Source organism: Ursus arctos, unplaced genomic scaffold (genome assembly GCF_023065955.2).
Source record: "Ursus arctos isolate Adak ecotype North America unplaced genomic scaffold, UrsArc2.0 scaffold_17, whole genome shotgun sequence".
Taxonomy (NCBI): Eukaryota; Metazoa; Chordata; class Mammalia; order Carnivora; family Ursidae; genus Ursus; species Ursus arctos.
Window position 1 is genome coordinate 29,722,363 of NW_026622841.1, and position 22,557 is coordinate 29,744,919.

A 22,557-nucleotide genomic window follows, 5' to 3' on the forward strand; every position below is an offset into this window, starting at 1 on the left:
TGATTTGTGTCTCTGCTTTTGATGTGGGAAACAAAAGCAAAAGAAAAATGAAATTTCTTACTACTTATAGCCCACTGACAAGTCCTTGAAAGAGGCAGAGTGACATTTCTCTAGGACCTCAGCTGCCTGGATGTTAATACTTTGCTAAGGGCGAAAGGCAGTATTAGCCCAACCCCCAGGATCCTGTAAGTCTACTTTAACATATAAAAATTCCTTTGGAAACTTCATCTCTAAACCCCCAAAAATACATGTTGGCAATCATCCCCCAAGCATATGGCTCTACTGATATCCATCTGAAGGGTCTCATGACTAAGGCTTTATTAGACAGTTATTAATAAATGACCTTTTCCCAACAATAGCTAGCCCCCTCAAGGTCCTTGGAAACTTTGCTGCCAAAATTCCTTAGAGACTTACACTATCCTAACCCCCTGCCCCTATCCCTAAACCACTCCTCATGACCCCAGTGCAGCTCCTTCTGCCCACGGGTCCTGTCCTCCTGCTTTAATAAAACCACCTTTTTGCTCCAAAGACATCTCAAGAATTCTTTCTTGGCCCTCAGCTTCAAACCCTAACTTTTATGCCAACATCGTACTGTTTTGATTACGGCAGCCTTGTAATCCAGTTTAAAATTAGGACATGTAATGCCTGCAGCTTTGTTCTTTCTCACGACTGCTCTGGCTATCTGGGGTCTTTTGTGGTTTCATACTAGTTTTGTTTTTCCTATTTCTGTGAAAAATGACATTGAAATTTTTACAGAGATTGTAAAAATCTATAGATGGCATGTCAATTACATCTCAGTGAAGCTGGGAAAAAAATAAATGTTGGTATTGAAAAAAGTTACCTTTGCAATGTATTCAGTGATTTTGAAAGAACACTATATCCCTAGTTGAAAGTTAGCTTTTACTTTAACTGTTACAAGTAATTTAACCTCCCAACGTTATTTGGGGTTTATTAATCCTTATGGCTTCATTGTGAGGATTAAATGGGACAGCGTTAAGAAAAATACTTGGAATAGTTCTTAGCCTAGATCCACCCCCCTTTCAATCCCCCACCATGCTCCCAGCCCAGCTGACGGTTTCCAGTGAGTTTATAATGCTGGGGGGGGGGGGGGGGGGAGGAGTACATATGTAAACAACCAAGAACATTTGTGTTTTTAAGTTCTAAAATTGAAACATAAAGTTCTGTGGGAACACTAATGAGCAAACAAGTATATACACTGTATCATAGAAGAGGCTTCAAAATACAGAGAACACCTGAATAAGTCTTGGAAGGATGAGTTCACATTGACTCCACTGAGAAAAGAGGCAAATGGTTGTTCAAAGCAGGAGGAACACTGAGCAAAAGCAGAAAGGTAAGCAAGTATATCAAGCAGAGAGGTAAGCAAGTATATCAGGACTCAGTGCAGCCATAGCACAGGGGACAGGGCCCTGAGAAACCCAGTTTTGATGCAAAGTTGACTAGTACCTGGAGATAAGGCTAAAACACTAGTTCTAATCAGTTTTCATTTGTCTGTACACCTTAGCAAGGGATCCAGACTTTATCCTACACATACAAGGAACCATTGAATGCTTTTAAATCATAGCAGCATGATTAGAACCTGATTTTACAAAGATAATCCTGGTTTTCCTCAGGAAGACCAGCCTAATTCACACACTGATGTCAAGGAGATAAAGGAAGATACTTCAGGTAGTCCAGCAAAATGATGACAATATCATAGTTAGCATTCACCTTAATATGGGTCAGGGATATTTCAAAACATATTATTACACTGCCTCATCTACTCGTCGTCACAATCCAATGGAAAAGACACTGCAATCATCCCCATTTTAGAGGTGAACAAATCAAAGCACTGAGAAGTTAAACAATTTGCCAAGATCTAGCACTACTTAGCAGAGACATCTAATTATTAATAGGAGATCTGACTGATGAGAAAGACAAAAATCAGAATATTTCTAGCTTGAACCAGAAGGTAGATCACAATGTTATTAAGTGAAAGAAAACATTAAGGTAATGAGTAGAGGTGCTTAAAAAAAAAAAAAAAAGATGTTAGGAAAACAGATGGCTAGGACATTGGGGATGAGAGCCATGCATTTAATAACAAATTGCTTCGGTGTTCTTACAATGTTAATTTCCTTATATAGGCAATAAGGAGTCATAATTTGTATCTATATATAGAGAGATATAGGTATATATACATATATACACATATACATATATACAATAGATAAAACTGGATAGATTTGAATTTGGACTTATGTCTAGTATTGTTTTGAACTCTGAATGGTTAGTTTATTACCACACTTGGTGTCTTCTGGATCTTTCAGAATTTTATATCTAACTAGCAGAGCTGATGAGAATACACATAATCATAAAATACACTAATAGGTAAAATAAAACATGAAAAAACATTAAGACATTCGGAGAATTCCCCAAATATGAGATATTTAAAAGATATTTTGATTAGAACAGGAACTTAGATCTTATCTAGTACAAATCTGTTCCTTTTTTTTTTTTTTTTTTTGAACAAGGAACATAAAGACAAGAAAGATAACTAGGTCAAGTTTTTATTCACACCTATCTTGGGTACCCATCAGAGTTAAACATAGTAGACAAAATTACTGGAGACAAGCTGGAAATAATTTTCAGTTAATAGTCTTTTTTAAAAAGCTGCTGAGAATGAAAACACCTATTTTTTCTATCTGACGATGGTTTGCATCTTCTATACTGGCATGTTTTAGGAAGGATAATTTTAAATGCAAATGGTAGAAAAGAACTATGTAATACTTTCAGGAGCCTGAGTCCATAGCTGTAGGGGTCATACTGTACCACTCCGTGAAGAGAGGTGGACAGGGACATTCGGATGCATCCCATAGACAACAATCTTTTCTACCTTGGTATTTTCCCCAGACTCTGAATGGTATGCACCTGCTCTTGAGACAGCTATGACTCCCAACAAATGTAAAATGCTAGAGCATTTGAAGGCTTTTCTGAAAACTCTAGCATTTGATGCTATCCTGTCTTGTTTTATAGATTTATTTCCCCTGTAAGGCAGCAAACTTCTGGAAAGCAAAGGCAGTTTTATTCTTCTTTTACTGCACAGTATATCCAAGAACAGGAAACATAGTAAGAATTCAAAATATTTATTGATATGCCTTGCTTCAACATGATTTAGTCAACTTTACAAAAAAAATTCTGCAAAAGCATTCTGTAAATAAAAAAAAGAAGTTTTTCCTTTCCACTATTTCCAACAGTGACAGTTCAACATTTTAATGCTTCATTTCTTAATTATACTGCTTTAAAAAGATATACACTGTTAGTTAGGAAATGTTAGATTCAATCAGAAATATATAGTTGGTGATTCTGGTCTCATGATCACATTTCATTAAGAAATCCTCTTCTCTTTTCATATTCTTTTTTTTTTTTTAAGATTTTATTTATTTATTTGACAGAGAGAGAGACAGCTAGCGAGAGAGGGAACACAAGCAGGGGGAATGGGAGAGGAAGAAGCAGGCTCCCAGCGGAGGAGGGAGCCTGAAGTGGGGCTTGATCCCAGGACCCTGGGATCAGGCCCTGAGCCAAAGGCAGATGCTTAATGACTGAGCCACCAGGCACCCCCTCTTTTCAAATTCTAACATGGCACTTCTATTTTTCTCTCCTAAGCCAAGTTGCTAATTTATACTTGGTGGTCCTTTGAGGGTAGCTCTGTGCTTGTATTTTTCCCTTCATTGTTTATTATAATAAGCATCCATAAAATATTAAGTGTTGACGTTCCAAGTTGCAGTTCCTGGCTAGAAGAGAAACCACTTTTAAATGTGAGTGACATTAAGGACTAGAAAGTAATCTGGTAGGACAGCCAGGTAGCTGAGACCCCAAGCACTCTGAATTTCCAGCGAGGAAGGATTTTTGGTGTTTGCCAAGTGGGAGCAGGGCACAAGCGTGTACCCAACCCCAACTGGTGCTACAAATGTGTTACTGAGAGTCATTTAAGCCTAAATATAGACATTTCATTTCCTCTGAACATCAAAAGGTCTCAGCTTTTACAGAATTTCACAATTCTATGAAATTAACAGGAACCTTTGTATAACCCAAATAAAAACACACATTCACCTGGGAGTTTCAGTTTACTATATTACCTTTTCGTTCTTGCCTTTTAGAAACAAACACAAATTCAGCTGCCTTCTTTACAGCCTCCAAATGAAGGTTTCATTGGGACAGAATGGGAAGCACTTGAGACAGGAAAGCCAGGCTAAAGGGGAGTTTGCAGAATTAATTTTGCCATTCTCGTTTGGTCACTATCTCTATAGGGCTTACGCTGAAACAGAAATTTCCTCCCTATTAAATGTCACTTCTTGTCTAATACAAATGACAGTATTTACTAGCCACCCACTAGCCCCCTGCACATGTCTCAAATCACTGGCATCCTATCTTGTTCTACTATAATATAATCTGCTAAGCAGCCAGATGCGGTACTTTCTTTTAGTAAAAGCAAATTTGTACACCGTATTAAAATATTGTATTTCAAAGGGAAGGCATTAGGCATTTTAGCAGTATATTGCCATAATTTTATTTTTAAAGAGTCACTCTGGCTCCTCTGTAGAGAGCGGGTTCTACGGGGAAATGAACAGAAACAGGGAGAAGAAGACTACATAGCAGTCCCCATGGGGGAGAGCAGGGGCTTCCTATGCAATGGTGGGTAAGGAAATGGATAAAAGCAGACAGATGTGGAACGCATTTCAAGAATGGACTTATATATAAGGAGTAAGGGCAAAAGAGGATGATACTTCAGGACATTCAAGAGATTATTTCTGCAGTCTATTCTCTTCTTGGGATTCTTGGCTGTGATGTCATATTACATAGCATCTCACTCATTCTAAAGGACTGCTGGTCTTGTCTCTTACTTCCTGTCCTTGGTTATGTTTTACTTCTGCCAGAACTTTCTGAATTACTCATAACTTCCTATATCACATAATCTTAATTTAATAAATAATCTTATAAGATTACAATAATCTTGTAAAATAATAATCTAATCTTACCTATAACACAAAGAAAACTGCATATCTGTAATTAATACATATGTACTTAATAGGGGAAGGACAACAGCCTTCTACCTACCTGTCTACTTCATAAATACATCATTTTCCAGGGACTTTGGAGCTAAAAATCAGATCTGTCTCATGCCAAAGATTTTGCTCTTCCCCTACACAGTCATGTCTCCCTATAGGCATGATACTTTGCTAGAGACTTACAGGAAATATACATATTTATGAGGAATCCTTTTCTCTTAGATAACTTACAGTCTTGTGGGGGAAAGGAACTTTAACTTCATCAACTTATCATTGAAGGGCAAATAAATGAGTAGTCTTACAAATATGAAAGATATAGAGATGTTTCCGGCCTGAAGAGTCCCAGGACCAGAGACAGTATGTACTGCTCTTCTCAGTTAATTGCTTACGGGACTCACTTTCCCTAACCAAATAGCATGTTTGTGATAAAGGATACACCCTTAAGTACCTGAAAATGAAAATATGTTTACTTTCTCATTTCTGCCTTCTGTAATGCCTATTAACTGGCAACCAAGAGGTCAGCATTTGGGGGAAAGGAACCAAAAAAAAAAAAGAAACAAACAAAATGGGAGCAGTCAATAACTCTTGGTTTTTAAAGCTAATCTGCACTCCAGATGTTTGAGCGGGTATTTTTTTCTTGGGCTCCACCCTTCAGATAGAGTTAAAGAAATGCCTTGAATCCTATACCTACCTTTCCTGAGAATGCTTCCAAGTTTGTATATATAACACCATCTGCTAAATGACTGCTGGGCTGTTTCTCTGCGTGATTTTGAGACCTCCACGATGACAGCCCTGCTCTGAGAGCCCTGCTGCCAGGCTAGGGCCCCCAGGGCACCGCCACAGAAGACCAGAAGGCCACAGCTGGAGGATTACTCAGGCCCTGCCTGCTCCGAGCAATTGCACTTCTGGTGAAGCTGACTGTGTCTGACAACATCCCCATCAGGCCAGCCTGGATTCACTTGTGTCTCACCCTGTCAGCCTGCAGAATAGCAAGGTCCCCCATGTGCCCGCAAGTGGGGAAGCAGGCTAGCTCTGGGCCAGAGGAGGGAAGGAAAAATAGGAGACAGTTGTCAAATTCAGTGAAAAATTAAGATTTGGGCCATTGATTCAAAGGTTTCCAATGCTCCATAGGGTTCTACCTAAGTCAAAGGAGGAAATAAAAGAAACACACTATCAACATAATAGCTGTCAAAATGTTGAAATAACTCTCTCAGAGTCACAGGGTGGAGAAGGCAAGGAATTCTCATTGGTAGTGTTCAGAAAGAACCGGGAGGAACTGAATGTCTTCTGGAGAAAACAAAATAAGGAGAGGTCAGTATCAGGCTATAGGTATAGAGCAAGATCACAGATATTATGCCTGTACAAAGAAACGCAAAGCAAGACCATACCGGTACAGATAGCAGGTTGGGCCACACGCAGGCTCGCAAGCCAGAGGTCCCACTATGATTCTGGGACTGAAAATTTACTACTAGCTATACTAAAAAGGACACCTTCAGGTAAAGCAAGACTGTACCTGATAACAGTAGTAGGCAGCAGGAATTTGAAACAACTCAAGAACACTAAAGGCAGGTGGTAAGAAGGCCTTGGAAGCTTCAGCTGAACAAAACTAGACACCAAGAATAACATAATTAAAAAAAAAAAAAAAAGGGAGCATAAAACTTCTCACCCCTAGTAAAAATACAGTGATTAGAACAAGGGAAAGAGGAGCACCTGGGTAGCTCACTCAGTTGAGTATCTGACTCTTGATTTCAGCTCAGGTTATGATTGCAGGGTCATGAGATCAAGCCATGCAGGGAGTTTGCTTGAGATTCTTTCCCTCTCCCTCTGTCCCCCGCCCCATTCACACCCACCCATGCTCTCTCTAAAATAAATCTTAAAAAAAATAAAAGAACAAGAATAAAATTGTTTTTCCATGCTGATGGTAGCATAATTGGTAAACCTATTCACATGAAAACAGAAACAAAAAAAGGTTGCCTACCCACAAGAAGGCTAATTGTTCAGTAAGAGTAAAGTAACATTAGGCTTTAAGAGACTCTTCAGAAAGATTGAGGCATTTCTGCCTGGAGAAAGAACACTTAAAGAGGAAAATGAGAACCATCTTCAAATATCTGGAGAACTATTGTCTCAAGATAAAAAATGATTATTTTTTATAGCTTTGCAGTCTTGCAGTCAGCTTTTGTCTACTTAAATATTTCCTTGGATCTTCCTTCAAGTTCCTCAACCCCCAATTTTTGGAATTTTATGATGTAAATTAAATAATGAACAGTGATCAATACCATGCTGACAGGAGCAAAGGACAAGAGCACCGATGACATAGCCCTGGCAGATTCTGAGAAAAGCAGCCTGAAGACCAACCACTCATGCATGAGAACAAGACAGAAGGGTGACTAAGTGGGATGCCAGGTGAGGGTGGTTATTCGGGCATTGAAAAATGCAAACTCCCTAGAGCCTCGGAGACACTAGGGGCCTACTCTAACAGCTCTGAGTACGGAGTCAAAGTATTCTCAAAGAGCACTTCAAGAAATGAGAGCTAAAGCACAAGAGAAGTAAAGTTATGGTGCAAAGCACAACACAGCTGAGGAGGAACGAGAATCCTTGAACTTTCATGTCAGCTGCACCATTTCCTAAGACTGTCACCTTGGGCAATTCACGAACCCTTTTGTAGGCTCAGTTCCTCATATGTCTAAATGCATAGGGAAAAAATGGCACATCATCCACGTTCCAAAAATCATAGATCCTATTCTACCCTCCTCCCCTGATGAATATGCCTCATGGCAAAGTACTCTTAAACCTTAATGTCACCTCCTTAAGGTCTGTATGTTTCCCATCCCAGAGAAAGCCAAAGGAGAAGGAGGGCTATTTCTTGGAGAACCATCCCAGTGGGTACTGGCCACATCATCTCAGCTCAGGCACACTGGTATGTGAGGCATCCCTTCTAGCAGCATATTTCTGGGCCATCATGACTTCTCTATGCCGAAGATCCTAAGCAATAGTACGATCTACTGATAAGTACCGTTGGGCTCATCTGACTTTATGACATGGTAGGCTTGATTACACCCAGTTTAAAATAAGCAGCTTAAGTTGACTGTAACCTGGTGCTCCTTGATTCCTTCTCTGTTAGAATCCACTGGCAAGCTAAATACTGTTTCTCAAAAGGAAATTATTTGTTTCTGAAGAGGCGGCTTTGGCTTTGCTTCAAATGTCTAGAGACCTCAACTATGATTTCCTAGTGAGTTTATTTTTTATTTTTATTTAAATTCTAGTTAGTTAACACAGTGTAACACTACTTTTAGGCATACAATTTAGTGATTCAACACTTTCATACAACACTCGGTGCTGATCACAACAAGTGCACTCCTTAATCCCCATCACCTATTTAATCCATCCCCCATGCCCACCTCCTTCTGGTAATCATCAGTTTGTTCTCTATAGTTGAGTCTGTTTCTTGGTTTGCCTCTCCCCCCCATACTTTTTTTTTTTTTTAAGATTTTATTTATTTATTCGACAGAGATAAAGACAGTCAGCGAGACAGGGAACACAAGCAGGGGGAGTGGGAGAGGAAGAAGCAGGCTACTAGCGGAGGAGCCTGATGTGGGGCTTGATCCCATAATGCCAGGATCACGCCCTGAGCCAAAGGCAGATGCTTAACCGCTGTGCCACCCAGGCGCCCCCCCCATAATTGTTTTGTTTCTTAAATTCCAGATATGAGTGAAGTGATATGGTATTTGTCTTTCTCTGACTTATTTCACTAAGCATAGTACTCTCTAGCTCCATCCGTGTCATTATAAATGGCAAGATTTCATTTTTTATACTGAGTAATACTCCATTGTGTGTGTGTGTGTGTGTGTGTGTGTGTGTATACCATCTTATTTACCCATTCATTGGTCAATGGACATTCAGCTACTTCCATAGTTTGGCTACTATAGATAATGCTGCTCACTGGGGTGCATGTATCCCTTTGAATTCATATTTTTGTATTCTTTGGGCAAATACTTAGTATTCAAAATACATAAAAAGCTTATAAAACTCAACACCCAAAAGATGAACAATCCAATTAACAAACTGGTAAAAGACATGAATAGACATTTTTCCAAAGATGAATAGACATCCAAATGGCCGACACATGAAAAGGTGCCCAATATCACTGATATTGGGAAATACAAATGAAAACTACAATAAGATACCACCTCACACCTGTCAGAATGACTGAAATGAACAACGCAAGAAACAATAGGTGTTGGCGAGGATGTGGGGAAAGGGGAGCCCTCCTGCACTATTGGTGGGAATGAAAACTGGTGCAGCCACTCTGGAAAACAGTATGGAGCTTCCTCAAAAAGTTAAAAAATAGAACTACCTTATGATTCAGCAATTGCACTACCAGGTATTTATCCTACTGAGTTTATGACAGGTCCGTAGAGCACCTTGTTCTGTTTCAGGTGTTTTGGCACCATTGAATTCTCTGGCTCATGAGACCCAAGAAGTAGTGTTGCTTGTATTACAAGCTGGACCACCTGTAAACCCTTCTCTTGCTCAAGGCTGTAAGCATGACAGGCAAATAAGGTGGACTATAATGCTTTATGTTGTCTCCAAAATCAAAATAGATCCATTAAACATTGTGCCTCTTTCTTAATGAGAGATGATACAATGTGCCGCAACTTGTGTTTCCTTTTGGCAGATATATCCTCATATGCTCAAGGATACATCCCCAATATCTTCACAGAGGTGGCCCGCACACACGAATCTCATTGAACTATTCAGGATACCCATTACTTCCTGCTTCTTTCATCCTATCAGCATGATGTCATTTTGGTAGACTAGCATGTCATCCTGAGGAATTGTGTGACAAATATTCCTGAGGAATAAATTAAATCAAGTAGTGATTGACATAGCCCAGATCAAATTAGTTACGGTACACTCCTGTACTTCCGCATGAAAAGAAACTCTTTCTGGTGTTATTAGGATGTGGGGAAGGGCCCAATGGTTTCAAGCTAAATAGCTGAAGAACAGATGCCAATAGCTGGGATTATCTAATAATCAAAAACACATCTGTAACAGTGCTTACAATTGGAGCCATTATTTAATTACATGTACCATAATAATCTTGGGAAATCCCAAGATTCTTCTGTCACACTACAGACCCTACAGGAGAATTAACTAGGACATAATAAAAATTAACCATCTTTGAATTTTCAAGTCCATAAAAGATGGACTAATCTCTGCAATTATTCTAGGTATATATTTCCTTTAGTTCCAAGGGTTCCCACTTGGCTTTTAATAGTTACCATTCCACAAGTCAGGAGACTAAATAAGAATCCTGCCTGTTTCTGAGGATATACCCTTTCCATCTATGCACAAGCGACCATAGTGGGTCTGTGGACCCACTGGACCCACTATTACATAATTTCAGACCTAAATTCTCTTTATCACCTGGCATTCATAAATCTCAGTTCTGACCTCTGGATCACAGTACTGTCCTGAGTCACCAGAGAGTAATGTTTTCATAGAGACAATGTCCAATAATTTCCCCCCAAAATTAGGTATTTCCTGATGGTCAGCAAATAATTAAACTTGAATTTGCCACAGGTCTGTTTGGGCAAGGCTAGGAAGAAGATTTACAAGATAACTTGGAAAGTTATATACAAGATCCTTCCTTAAGCATGACCAACTTCTCCTTCACTTCAATGGTGCTGGGTCAGGTTTATAAGTTGGTTGAGGGTCTGAAAGTGTCTGTAGTGTTGTTCAAGTCAGGCTTCTATTCACTAAGTCTGAATTATATATATATATATATATCTTTTTTTCAGGCATACAAATCAAGCAGAATTTTAATGGGATATCCATTTCTGTTCTAGGAAACTATGATCAATTAGCCATTTCCAAAATTCTATGTAGATCAAATTATTCTGATTACCACTTTTCCTTTGCTGCCGTCAATGGTAACATGTTTATCTTGCTTCTGGGCATAAATGGCTAATAATTTGCCTCTGATACTCTGAGTACCCAACATTTTCATTCAAATCAGGAAGCCATATAAATAGTTGCTTTTCCCACTTTTGTCAAAGCCTAGAGAGAACAGCCAGTGAAGTAATTTTTAAAGTCGCTGGTGCTTCCCTCATCAGTGTATTTTTAATGTGAGATCAAGTGAGTATCATCTACGTTCTCTTGCAGGACATGTTTTGGAAGAATGAGCTAGTTGTACGTGATAAATCCATTCCAAATCCCATGTCTTCTTAAAACTCTAGATTCCTTGCTTTACATTAAACCCAAGGCATTTCTGTCATTTTCACTTCATTTGGCAGAGGTGAGTACTGAGTCCAGTTTTACTCAACAATTCCAGGTAATAATTCAATCTGCACCCAGTTACCTGAGTTCATTTGGTGTAGCACAATGAATCCAGTCTCTCTTGTGAATGCACCAAAATCAACAAGTTCAAAGGCATCTAAAATAGGTTTCTCTCTCATTGGTCTTGCGTCCTTAGGATCAATTTCCATTGGTATTTCCCAAAATATTTTGTTGATGTAAAATATTGAAATGCTTAAGTCAACACCTAGGTTTGATTTGTAACTGATCCCCAAGAGCATAGTGGGATCTAACTCCAGATGCCAGATGTGGTCGAGCCACGCAGGAGGAAACCTGGCATCTTATTCTGTGACATTATCACAATGCCTCAGGCATCATAGAACAGCCTCATTAACAGGAGAGAGGGATTGCTTCTGTTGCCCTAGGATGTTCAGAGAATCTGGATTTAGTCAAATTCTCCTAAATGTTCTAATTCCATTCTTCCAGGGTCCGCTTCTTTTCCAACCAACGTCCTACCTTTTACCAGAGAGGCCGGGTAAAGCTATGAATTCAGCCTGTGTTTTAATCCCACACCCCACGTGGACAGATCCCATGGCCATTTTTGCACACATCAGCCCTGAAGCTATAGGAGATTGTTTTACGTGAGGCCCTGAAATGCCTCTGTTCTCTGAGCCTAGGACTGAGGACCCCAAGTCTGCTATTGTTCAGTACTTCAATGTAGTTAGAAGCAGCCAGTCTTTTCCCCTATAACTAGCTTTCTACAGCTCTTCCACAGGTTTTTGGTTTCTTTTTTTTTTCCAGTGTGTCAAAACCATTCCTTCAGTCCGAGTGGCGCCAAGTGATAAGTGTAACAGTTTGCACTGGGTGATATGGAATAATACTAGTGTCCCACCCTTAACGGTAACTGGCTCTTTCCCCACCCAAATCAGAGAGCCCATCCCACAATCCCCTTTCTTTGAGACTGTGCAAGCACCTCTGGTCCCAATTACTCTGTGGGTCAGTTCTTAGTTGCAGGCAACAGATTCTACTCTTAATTTAACAAAAACAGATGTCCATCCACACCACAGAGTGTTCCAGTAGAAATCCCACTGATAGTGCCACCCACTGCTCAACGTTCAAAACCGGAGGGACTAGACACCAGAACCTGGAATACAGCTGCTGCAAAGGAAAAAAAGAAAAAAAGGAAGGGACTCCGTAAATGTACTTTCCACAAAAGCTGCACATCATTATGTTCTGATGTTTACATCTGCCTTTAAGGTCTCAGCCAGGTGCATCTAGTTGGCCGAACCAGATCGTGACCATCTGAGCTCCACAGGAGGCCGGCAAATGAAGCATCACACTACAGGAAACACGAGCCCGCCACAAGAAGGTCGGCATGGAGTGGAGGGAACCTATCTTCAGAGGCTGCCATAGTCGCCTTTAGCTCCGTGCGGTGATTTTTGATTCATGATACAGTTGAGACAGAACCTACTTACTAGTCGAACCTGGAAAAGGTTTGCCCATGGCAGCTATTTTCCTCTGAAGATAGAAAAACATCTGCTGAGGAAATTTGCCACATGCAAAATAAAACTTGCTTTACGTTTTTATATCTAATATCCAAGTTTAGACAAGCACAGAATTACTTACTAAAGCTCAGCCAAATAAGAAAGGCACACAAGTCAATAGTGATAAAATATTACGCAAAGTGCAAAGGTTGGCATGCGCACAGGGAAATAGTGTGGACGTAACTATAATGATAATGAGGAAAGTTAAAATGGATTGAATGTGTCCAGCAGTGTTTTAAGGTATTTTCATGTGTTTTATGTCCTACCATGAGTCCCTGATTCTTGTACTCTTTCCATCCTGCAACTCATAAGTTCTCTTGGTCCAGGAAGGGCCTGACCTTCACCTCTTAAATCATATCAGAGAGAAAGAAGCTGGTTTCCTTTACACCCTACAACTGGTAGCTCTAGTCCTAGGTCCTGACATTCTCCCCTTCCAGACCAAACAATGACGACATCCTGCTTTAGCTTTCTGCCACTTCTCCACTTCTAAAAGTAGGAGTATATAATTTGGAGTTTACATACATATATTTTCCAGAAAACTTTTTAAAAGTTTGCACCTGACAGAGTGGGGGAAGTATCATATTTGTTCCAAATCATTTCATTTTACCCTCCTAAAATTTGATTGATGCCCAAATAAAATAGGGTAATTTTGCCACATACCTGGAAAGCCATCTGTTACAAAGAATAACACTTTGCAGTAGTTCCACAGAACAGTATCCAAAGAGCAAAATTAGAATCAGCTCTGCTGAAGTAGTGAGTGGGAATGTCAATGTGTTATAGGCAACATCTCCCTGTAACTCTGCTAGAGTTAAGACCCCTTTTTCTCTCACAAAGACAGGCTTGATGGTAGAGAAAGTTCACCAGGGCTTTCTTGTAACTCTTGTAACGAAGTTCTATGCCTCCATGTTTTAGCACTCATTTTCAAAAGAGCTTCTAGACTAAGGATTATAAAATAAGCAACTATATTCTTCTAGTTAACTCCAACAGTGACACACCACCCTTATTCCTTCACTGCTTTCCCTGGGCCACAGGAGCCTGAGACTAAACAAATCACCTTCAAGCTACAAAATATAATCATTTACCCTAACTTCCTCTTTGAACCAACAAGGAAATACTGCTTCTACGGTGACTCAGCAAGTCTGTGAAAGGACCCAGGACAGCTGCCCTAAAATAATTTAATACATATGATGTCCTTGCATGCAGCTGGCAACTCTTGATCTGCTATCAGTGTTTTGTTTTCTTTACCCCAGGGGAGGAAATGGGTCAGCCAGGCTGGACGTAAGCTTGTCAACAATTTGATTTATGGGGCCCGTGTCCTAGTTTCTCTCTCCCAACATTAACCAAATAGGCTTTCATTCAATCATTACAGTTTTATTCCTTTGAGGTTTGGGGCTTTTAATCCTCAAGACATTGATTAAACCTCTGTTAGCAGTCACAATTTGTGTTATTACCAGTATCCTTTGCAGAGATTCTTAAGATTGAAACCTCAGATAGAAACTTGAGTAAGGAATTTGGGGGGAAAGACAGGCAAAGTTTAGGTTTCACTGGCTTCCCAATTTTTCAAAGGGATGCCTATGATGCTATGCCATACCGAACTCCTCTGGGGTCCTCTTGATCCCAGGGATATTTATTTGGAATGAATTGGGCTAAGTTGCAGGCACTCTAAAGCTATAGAACAGGTTTAAGAAAATCAGTGTCTCCTACTTGGAAATGATGGTCATGACCTTGGGCAAGGGCAGTCCTTTGGACGGACAAACCACACCTCGATGCACATAGCTGAAAACTAACCGCTTGTATTTAACATCACCCACGTGGTAAATGGAAACACCTCTCCATTTCATACCCACTACAAATCCTAAATTTTTTTTCCCCAGGAATGACCTTTGAGGATTTTCACCCAGGATACCCGCCTTTTAAAATCCATAATAAAGGCCTGTCAGATCAGTGCGACACTCTAACATATTACCCCAGCATTGGGATCAATCACAACCCAGGGCCTGAGATTCAATACATCTTGTTGAAAGGATGCAAAATTTTCAGAATACATTATAGTGAAGTTTGCAAATCCCATAGACATAAATTAGGAAATCTGCTTGATATACTCACATGTCACTGAATCATTGCTGGGCACCTGGCTGGTACAGAGACTGAGCAGGGCTGCTTCCGAGGCAGAAAGCACAGTGGCTCCCCAGACACACTTATCGACCTCCTCTATCTCACAGGGTTCTGGGGTCACTAAACCTGCACTTCTCACACCCTGTTAGGCCTGTATAACCTTGCAAGTCCTACGTCCTCAGCAAAAGGAAGAAGAAATAATGAAAGATAGAAGAGGAAAAAAGAAATAAACAGAAACAAAAGTGCATTTATTAGTTCAGTGAAAGGAAGTGGAAAGGAACTGGGAATTTTGATCTTGTTAATATTAAACTATTTTTTAGAGCCATTGCTCTTGCTTCTGATAACATCTGATGACCCAGGAACTGGGTCACTCCTGATTAGCTCAGAGGCTGTGGTTTTATAACCTGAGTGACACCTCGCTTCTCTCCTTCAGGGTCCAGGGCCGTCCCGAAACCCTTCCCTGCAGACCGGGAAGGACACTGTTGCAAGGTTGCTAATGTTGGCCGCAGTCAGAAGTGACTTCAGAATGAGAGGGTGGGAGAACCAGAGGAAACAAAGCAGGAGCGAACACTGAGTGACTTCTGAAAAGTACGTGTTCCCTTAAGAACACCGTGCAGCCCTGTACTTCTCCGACATCCACACCTGTACCTTCTGGAAGGCTGCATTCATCAATAAGTTGGTGTTAATGAAGTCAGAGAAATGGAATTATGAAACCCAGCAGAGAACAAGCCTCTGTGCCACCATGTGTGATAAGCTGGCTGACACGAATGACCCCACGCGACAGCTGCTGGCAAATGAGGACTCCTCCTGGTCTTCTGAAAGCTCAAAGTAGAGACATCGTAACTCTTGTAACGAAGTTCTATGCCTCCATGTTTTAGCACTCATTTTCAAAAGAGCTTCTAGACTAAGGATTATAAAATAAGCAACTATATTCTTCTAGTTAACTCCAACAGTGACACACCACAGTCTGAAACAGCAAGCCGTATATTTGTGGTACCTTACTCCACCATCAACATGAATAAATAAGGGAAAAATATAGATGAGGCCATGAAGCTGCCATCCCTCCTCCAGAGTGAATTACGTCTGAGGCCAAGAACAAAACCAAACTCTTCACAAGCAAATGTTATTAGATCACATGCTCTGCATGCATACTGAAACATCTTTCCCGAATTCACTCAAGTAATCGTAAGTCTTCAGGAAGCATACACCAAAATATGAACTTCTTGACAATTGCAATGTAAAAGAGACTCTAGAAATATAGTGGCTTAAGTCAAAAAGTAGTACACTTCCCTCGTAAAGAGCAGTCAGTGAGTCTGGGCCTGGCATGGGGACACCACAGAGGTGGGGACTCTGACTCCTTTATCTTATGGCGCTATCCCCTCTAGGGTGCTACCTCGTCCCTGTGACACAAGATAGCTCATCACACCCATATTCCAGCCCACGGAAAAGAGGAACAAGAGGATACTGATGTCGTGCCTACTGTCTTTTAAGGGCACTGCCTAGAAATTCAACACGTGAACTTGCTCACATCCCACTGGACAAGTCTTAGACAAATGGCTCCACCTAACTACAAGCATGTCTGGAAATTTTAGTATTTATTTTGAGCAGCCATAAATCCAGCTCAAATGTAGATGTTCTAATTCTGAAAAGAAAACACAGAGAGTAGAAGCTGGAAGAAATACAGCCAGGGCTGCCATGCATGTGGACATCTAGAACCTGCTGTAAAGTACAGAGGAAGGGTTACTAGTCTTCCAATATCCAGAATCCTTCCCCACGCCAACCCCACGACCCCCAGCCTGCTCTCCAACACTGTGCCCTCAGAGCCGCTCCTTAGTTTGTCTCTTAAAACAAACTGTTCCTCTGGCCCACTGTCTTGTGATTTTCCTTAGCATTGCTACCCTGCGTCATTAACAGAAATTCATTAACAGACACTGTACCATGAATACTCATCTTGAAACTTTTTCAAAAAAGGAGTGGCCTCTGGGGCAGTTACGCTCAGCGCGTTGTCTCCTCTAATGTTTCTGATCATCCCCCAAAATCTCTGTTTTCAGAGAAAAAATGTTTCTCTATCGTTCCCTCTACTGTTTCACAGGAAATTTCAGGTAGCTTCTTTAGCTCACAAGGCCTCAGTGGATTCTCTCACTTTCCATTTCTTTCAATTAATTAAATCCATTATGATGGCCCAAGTTTAATCCCACCTCCTCCCTGAAGTTCTCCCAAACCACTTTGGGTCTTGCTGACCGTATTTTCCTTTGACCTTCTCTCAGCTCTCACAGGAGTTTTATCCCACAATTTACACTTGCATGCTCTTTTACACAAGCTGTTCGCATCATGTAACGTCATGTGTATTAACAATGCCTTCTCAATATTATGAATTCCTTGAGGACCGTGGCCATTTATCATGCTCACTACAGCTCAAAACTTCAAACCAGATGAATTGACTTTTTAAAAGCATATAAAAGGTGCTTATTGTATGACTATCATTGTGCAATCAAAACTAACATCCATGCAAAAAAAAAAAGCCTCTTGGAGGTGATGGATTGTTGATGGCACACAGCATGGTGATGCTTTTATAGAAGTATATTTATGTCCAGGGCGCCTCAGTGGCCCAGTTGGCTAAGTGCTGGATTCTTGGTTTTGGCTCAGGTTGTGATCTCGGGGTCGTGAGATTGAGCCCTGTGTTGGGCCCCATGCTTAGGACTCTCTCTCCCTCTACCCCTCCTGCCTCAAATAAATAACTTTTTTTTAAAGTATATTTATGTCCAAAGTCATCAAGTTGTATACATTAAATTGGTATAGTTTTGTGTATGTCAATCATACCTCGAAGTGGTTTTTTAAAATAATCAAGAACCAAAACTTGATTAGTTGTAAAAATAATCAAAAATTGTATCCCAAAACACTAAGGCTAAAAGGTGCGCCAGAAGATGAACACTGAGCACAGAATGAAGGCAACATGAAGGCTTCATGTAAGCAGTGAGAACTCTGACTCCCCTTCAGTTTAGTTCTGCAGATGAGTTAACATTTTGGCAGTAAACAGTGCAGAATGATATAAGAAGAGACCACTGACAGGGGCATTATTTGCCTATTCTGTAAGTTCTAGGATCCACACTTTTTTTTTTTTTTTTAAGATTTTTATTTATTAGAGACAGAGAGAGAGAAAGCGATCATGAGTTGGGGGCAGAGGCATAGGGAGAGGGAGAAGCAGACTCCCCACTGAGCAGGGAGGCCAATGCGGGGCTCCATCCCAGGACCCTGAGATCATGACCTGAGCTGAAGGCAGACGCTTAGCTGATTGAGCCACCCAGGTGCCCCTAGATTTATTCTTAACTAAAGATACACATATACACATGTATATGTTACCTATGTAGGTAATTATAATTGATGTGTACTGTACAGTTACAGCACTAACTAGAAATCTCCCTCAAAATGGACCAAGGAAAACCTTCCCTATCCAAACTGATGATCCCTCCCTATTTTCTTTTGTCATACAATTCCATGTCATCATTACTTCTGCTCCCAGATCATTCCATGTCCCTTTGTGATTCACAGGCCTGACCATTTTCTTCTATCAAATCTGAAAACCAGTAACAGGTCTCAGTTCTGCCTCCTTTCTCTTCTCTTCTCTGCCCTTCCCCTACCACCCCTTTCTTTCCTCCTCTTTCTTCTTATTCTGGCAATAGTGTCTTTTCATTGCTGTAGCTATGGCCATGAACGATATCAGAAATCCTCATTTGAGCAGGAATTAAGTAATTTTCAAGAGAAGTGATACATCATAAAATATTCATTATTCTTCAAAAACCCACTATGATCTTCCATCTCAAACTACTACACTTGTTTATGCTCATACGTGTGGGCATAGCTCTACACACTGCAAATGAGGGTTGTTTTGTCCATCTATGCAGCTACAATGATCCACATAATGCACACAAAACAATCCATTTTGCACATTGTGTGACATGAAGACCTGAATGTAGAAGAAAGTCATTCTTTTTGCCTTCCTTTCCCCCCGCCCCACATTTTGCATTCTGGCCAACAGTGCAACTACTCTAATCGCTCCAGCTTTGGAGTGATACAATGCATTAAAGTGGGTTTTATGATTGATGAAATGCTCCAGCTCTGCTACTACATTTAATCAACGGCAGCAACCCAACACAGCTTCATTGGCTACAAGGCATTACAGATTAAGCTTCACACATTTTAGCTATTTCAGAGCAAATTGTAATTTTTGTAACCACAATATTTTTTGAGGTTCAGAGAGTGACAACTGTTTCTAGGAAAATAGCATGTTCACTTTAATTATTATTAATTACAGTATTCCACATTATGGTAAGGTATATTTCATGATACTTTGCCATTGCAAAAGCTATAATAATGTTGATTTCACATATATTTTTACAGTTTGGGGAGGTCTTAAAAAAGTCTGACAGTTCAGTCATCAGATACCAAATTTTCAAGACTTGCAGAGTTTACATGGAAAATTTTTCACCTACTTAAATCTTCTACATGAGGCAAATCTCCCTTGGTTCTGCTGACATAAGAGATACTTATTCTCTCTTATGTATTTTTCTAGAATGAAGTAAAGAACATACTTCCCCATTCCAGGACTCATATTTCTTCTCTAAGCAACTGGCCCAGATACATCACATGCTGATTACAATAACAGGCTGTAGACTTTTGGCCACAACTACTAAGACCCATATGGACCACTGTTTACTGTCCTCTGAAGATACAGCTCAATGTTCTGTTTCTCTTAAAAGCAGGGCCTCTATCATATCATCAGATGTCCTTCATAAGAACTACAATTCCTTGCTCACAGGAAGTATTTAATATGTATTTGCAGAATATGACCTTTATGGCCTAGAATCCAACAACATCCTGAAAACTTCAAAAGACCACTGAAGACCAAAAAATAATTAAGACAATATGCCTTTTGCTTGTAAAACTAGAAAGTATTCCTGGGGCGCCTGGGTGGCTCAATCTGTTTGATATTCTCTCTCTCCTTCTCCCTCCGCTTCTGCCCTTTCCCCCTGCTCTCTTTCTCTAAAATAATAAATAAATCTTAAAAAAAAGAAAAAACTATAATGTATTCTAAGTGAGCTCTTGTACTGTGTTGGTTGCCACTCTTGTTTTAAGGGACAGTGCTTCCAGGAGAGGTTACCACCAGAGAAGCCCCAAACACTGAATAACATATTTGTGAATACACCGAAAAAGACTCTTCAGTTTGAAAACCAGAGCTAAAGAGCTGTAACCAATGATCATGAAAAATAACTGATCAGCACTTTCTAAAACATGAAGACAGTGAAAGATAAAGAGGGACTAAGGACCTATTACAGATTGGAAGGATCTGAGGAGAAATTATAATTAAATGCAATGTCAGATTTTGGGTAAGATCCTGAAAGAGGAAAAGAGATATTAGTTAAAAAAAAAAAAAGTGATGGAATTCAAATAAATTCTGTAGTTTATTAATGGTATTGTATCAAAGTTAATTTCCTGTTTTGATAATTGGACTACAGTTATGTGAGATGTTAATATTAGGGAAAAGTTGGTGAGCAGTTTGAGAACTCTATTTTTGTTAACTCTTCTGTCAATCTAAAATTAATCCAAAATAAAGGTAGAATAAGTAAAGATGGGTAGTGAATGCAGTTCCTGGTCATCAATTCCTATAGGACTAGGTCATCAGAATGCTTTTAGATGCAAGCAAATTCAACTTAAATTATCCTAAAGAGGAGTTTTATTGACTTCCTGGAAGTTCACAGGTAGGTGGCCTTCTGGCTTGGTCCCATGGGGATGTCTGCTTTATTTCTGTTCTTCTTTCCACCTCTCACTATAGATGCTCTTCAGGCTGGATTTTTTCCCTTATATGGGTGCCAGCAGTCACTGAAGCCAACCTTCATTTGCTTTCTGACAAAGGAGGAGAAACAGACTCTCTTCCTTTCTCATAAGAACAAGAATCTTTGCAAAGGCCTCCAACCATTTTCTCCTTGAGTCTCACAGGCCAGACTTGAGTCACCTGTGCATTCCCACACCAATGACTGACCAACAAGAGATCAAACACCATGATCAGTTTAATTGGAGCTCATCTTTGAAAGTGAGGGTAGATTTTGCCTTTACTGAACAGCACAACTGCATAAAGAAGAGACAGAAACCTGAGGAAAATTAGATCTTTGTTAGGAAGAAGGAAATGGATGTTTGTTAAAATGAAAATAAACGTTCTTGAAATTTGAAAGAGATCACTATTGAGCATTTAAGATGTACTGCTACTCCACAGGATGGAGAGGACATATGTAGAGAATACTAATCTAACAGTTGGAACAAGGAGTTCAAATGTGTTTCCAGCTGAAAACTAGGTAACTCTGGGTCGGTCTACAATTTACAGATCCTCTATTTCGTTTCTGACAGATCTGCACTCACCCAGTGCAAAGCTCCTCCACTCTAATAACCAGCCTCTTCTAAAACACCTTACATATGCATCTGCTGGCCTCAGGTGTACTTGTCAGGAAGCTATGTTTTATGTTGCTTCCATTGTATCTTCTGGATCGTCAATAATACAAATGCACTCCTTATTCCTGTGGCAGGCTCTCCAACTCTAGAAAATAACTTCCACATTTCTTCTATTCATCACACTGAATGAGGTTGTTTTTCGGCTTCTAGTCACCCCCTGGACCACCATGTTCTCTCACACTGGCACCCACCTCCACGTTCGAGCTCAGTAAAAGCAGCACAGTTGGGCTACAGTTTGCAGGAGATCAGAACACTATATTAATTAATGCAGCCTCACATTATGTGCTTAATGTGTTAACATTATTTCATATTAAGTTCCTTGGGGGGTGTGGAGGAATGAGTTCCCAGATAATAAACTGCCTAAATGTGCTGAATAGTGATACAAATGTCACTTCCATTCTTCCTCCCACCAGCTCCTGCTTAGTGGCCTCCTGAGGGTAATAATAATAAAGCAAAGTTAAGGAGAAAGTTGGGGGAGAACTTAGCAGATGTTTAGCCTATTTGAGCCAAGGGAGAAGCTCTCCTATTGAGGCCCCAAACAGCCTTCAAACTGCAATAAAATAAACCTTGTTATTGTAGCTGAAGGAATCGGCCTGAGTTACTGCCCTGCAGGCATTAGGAATTAGAATATGCATCAATCTATCCTGTGGCCTTGAGAGCAGTTCTAACTCAATCTGTGAGAGCAGAGGTGAGAGGGAGAGATGAGAAAATCGTTACATCCAGCAAATCCCCATCTCTCACCCAGCACACTAACGACATGTGTCCTTCACACAAACATGGCTTCCGGACAGAACTGCTTCGACCAGAGAATAAAAGTCTTGGTCTCACAAAGCCAAACAAACTGTTCCTACCTAGACCAAGAATTCCTCCTCTTTCTCCGAAAACAGCGATGGTCTGCTCTACGCTACTTGGGTTGACCAGACAGCTTGATGGGCTGGGACAGTCCCAGCTGATATCAGCTGTTCTGCTGTCAATATAAACAGAGACCCCTTTCATCCTCAAAAGTCTGGACTTGAACAAATTATATGGTTATTTGA

At 40.3% G+C, this 22,557-nt stretch overlaps 1 long non-coding RNA gene across 3 annotated transcripts in view; it reads right to left on the minus strand.

Moving 5' to 3' along the window:
* Positions 1–15,282, minus strand: part of LOC123000873 (uncharacterized) — a 356,107-nt gene extending 340,825 nt beyond the window's left edge. For 2 of the 3 annotated variants that reach the window (XR_008959701.1, XR_006409219.3), the window contains exon 1: positions 15,011–15,270. This is a non-coding gene — a long non-coding RNA (uncharacterized LOC123000873). Of the gene's footprint in view, positions 1–15,010 lie in introns of all 3 variants that reach the window. The other variant, XR_006409218.2, reaches the window with a different exon arrangement.
* Between the last annotated feature and the right edge of the window lie 7,275 nt (positions 15,283–22,557).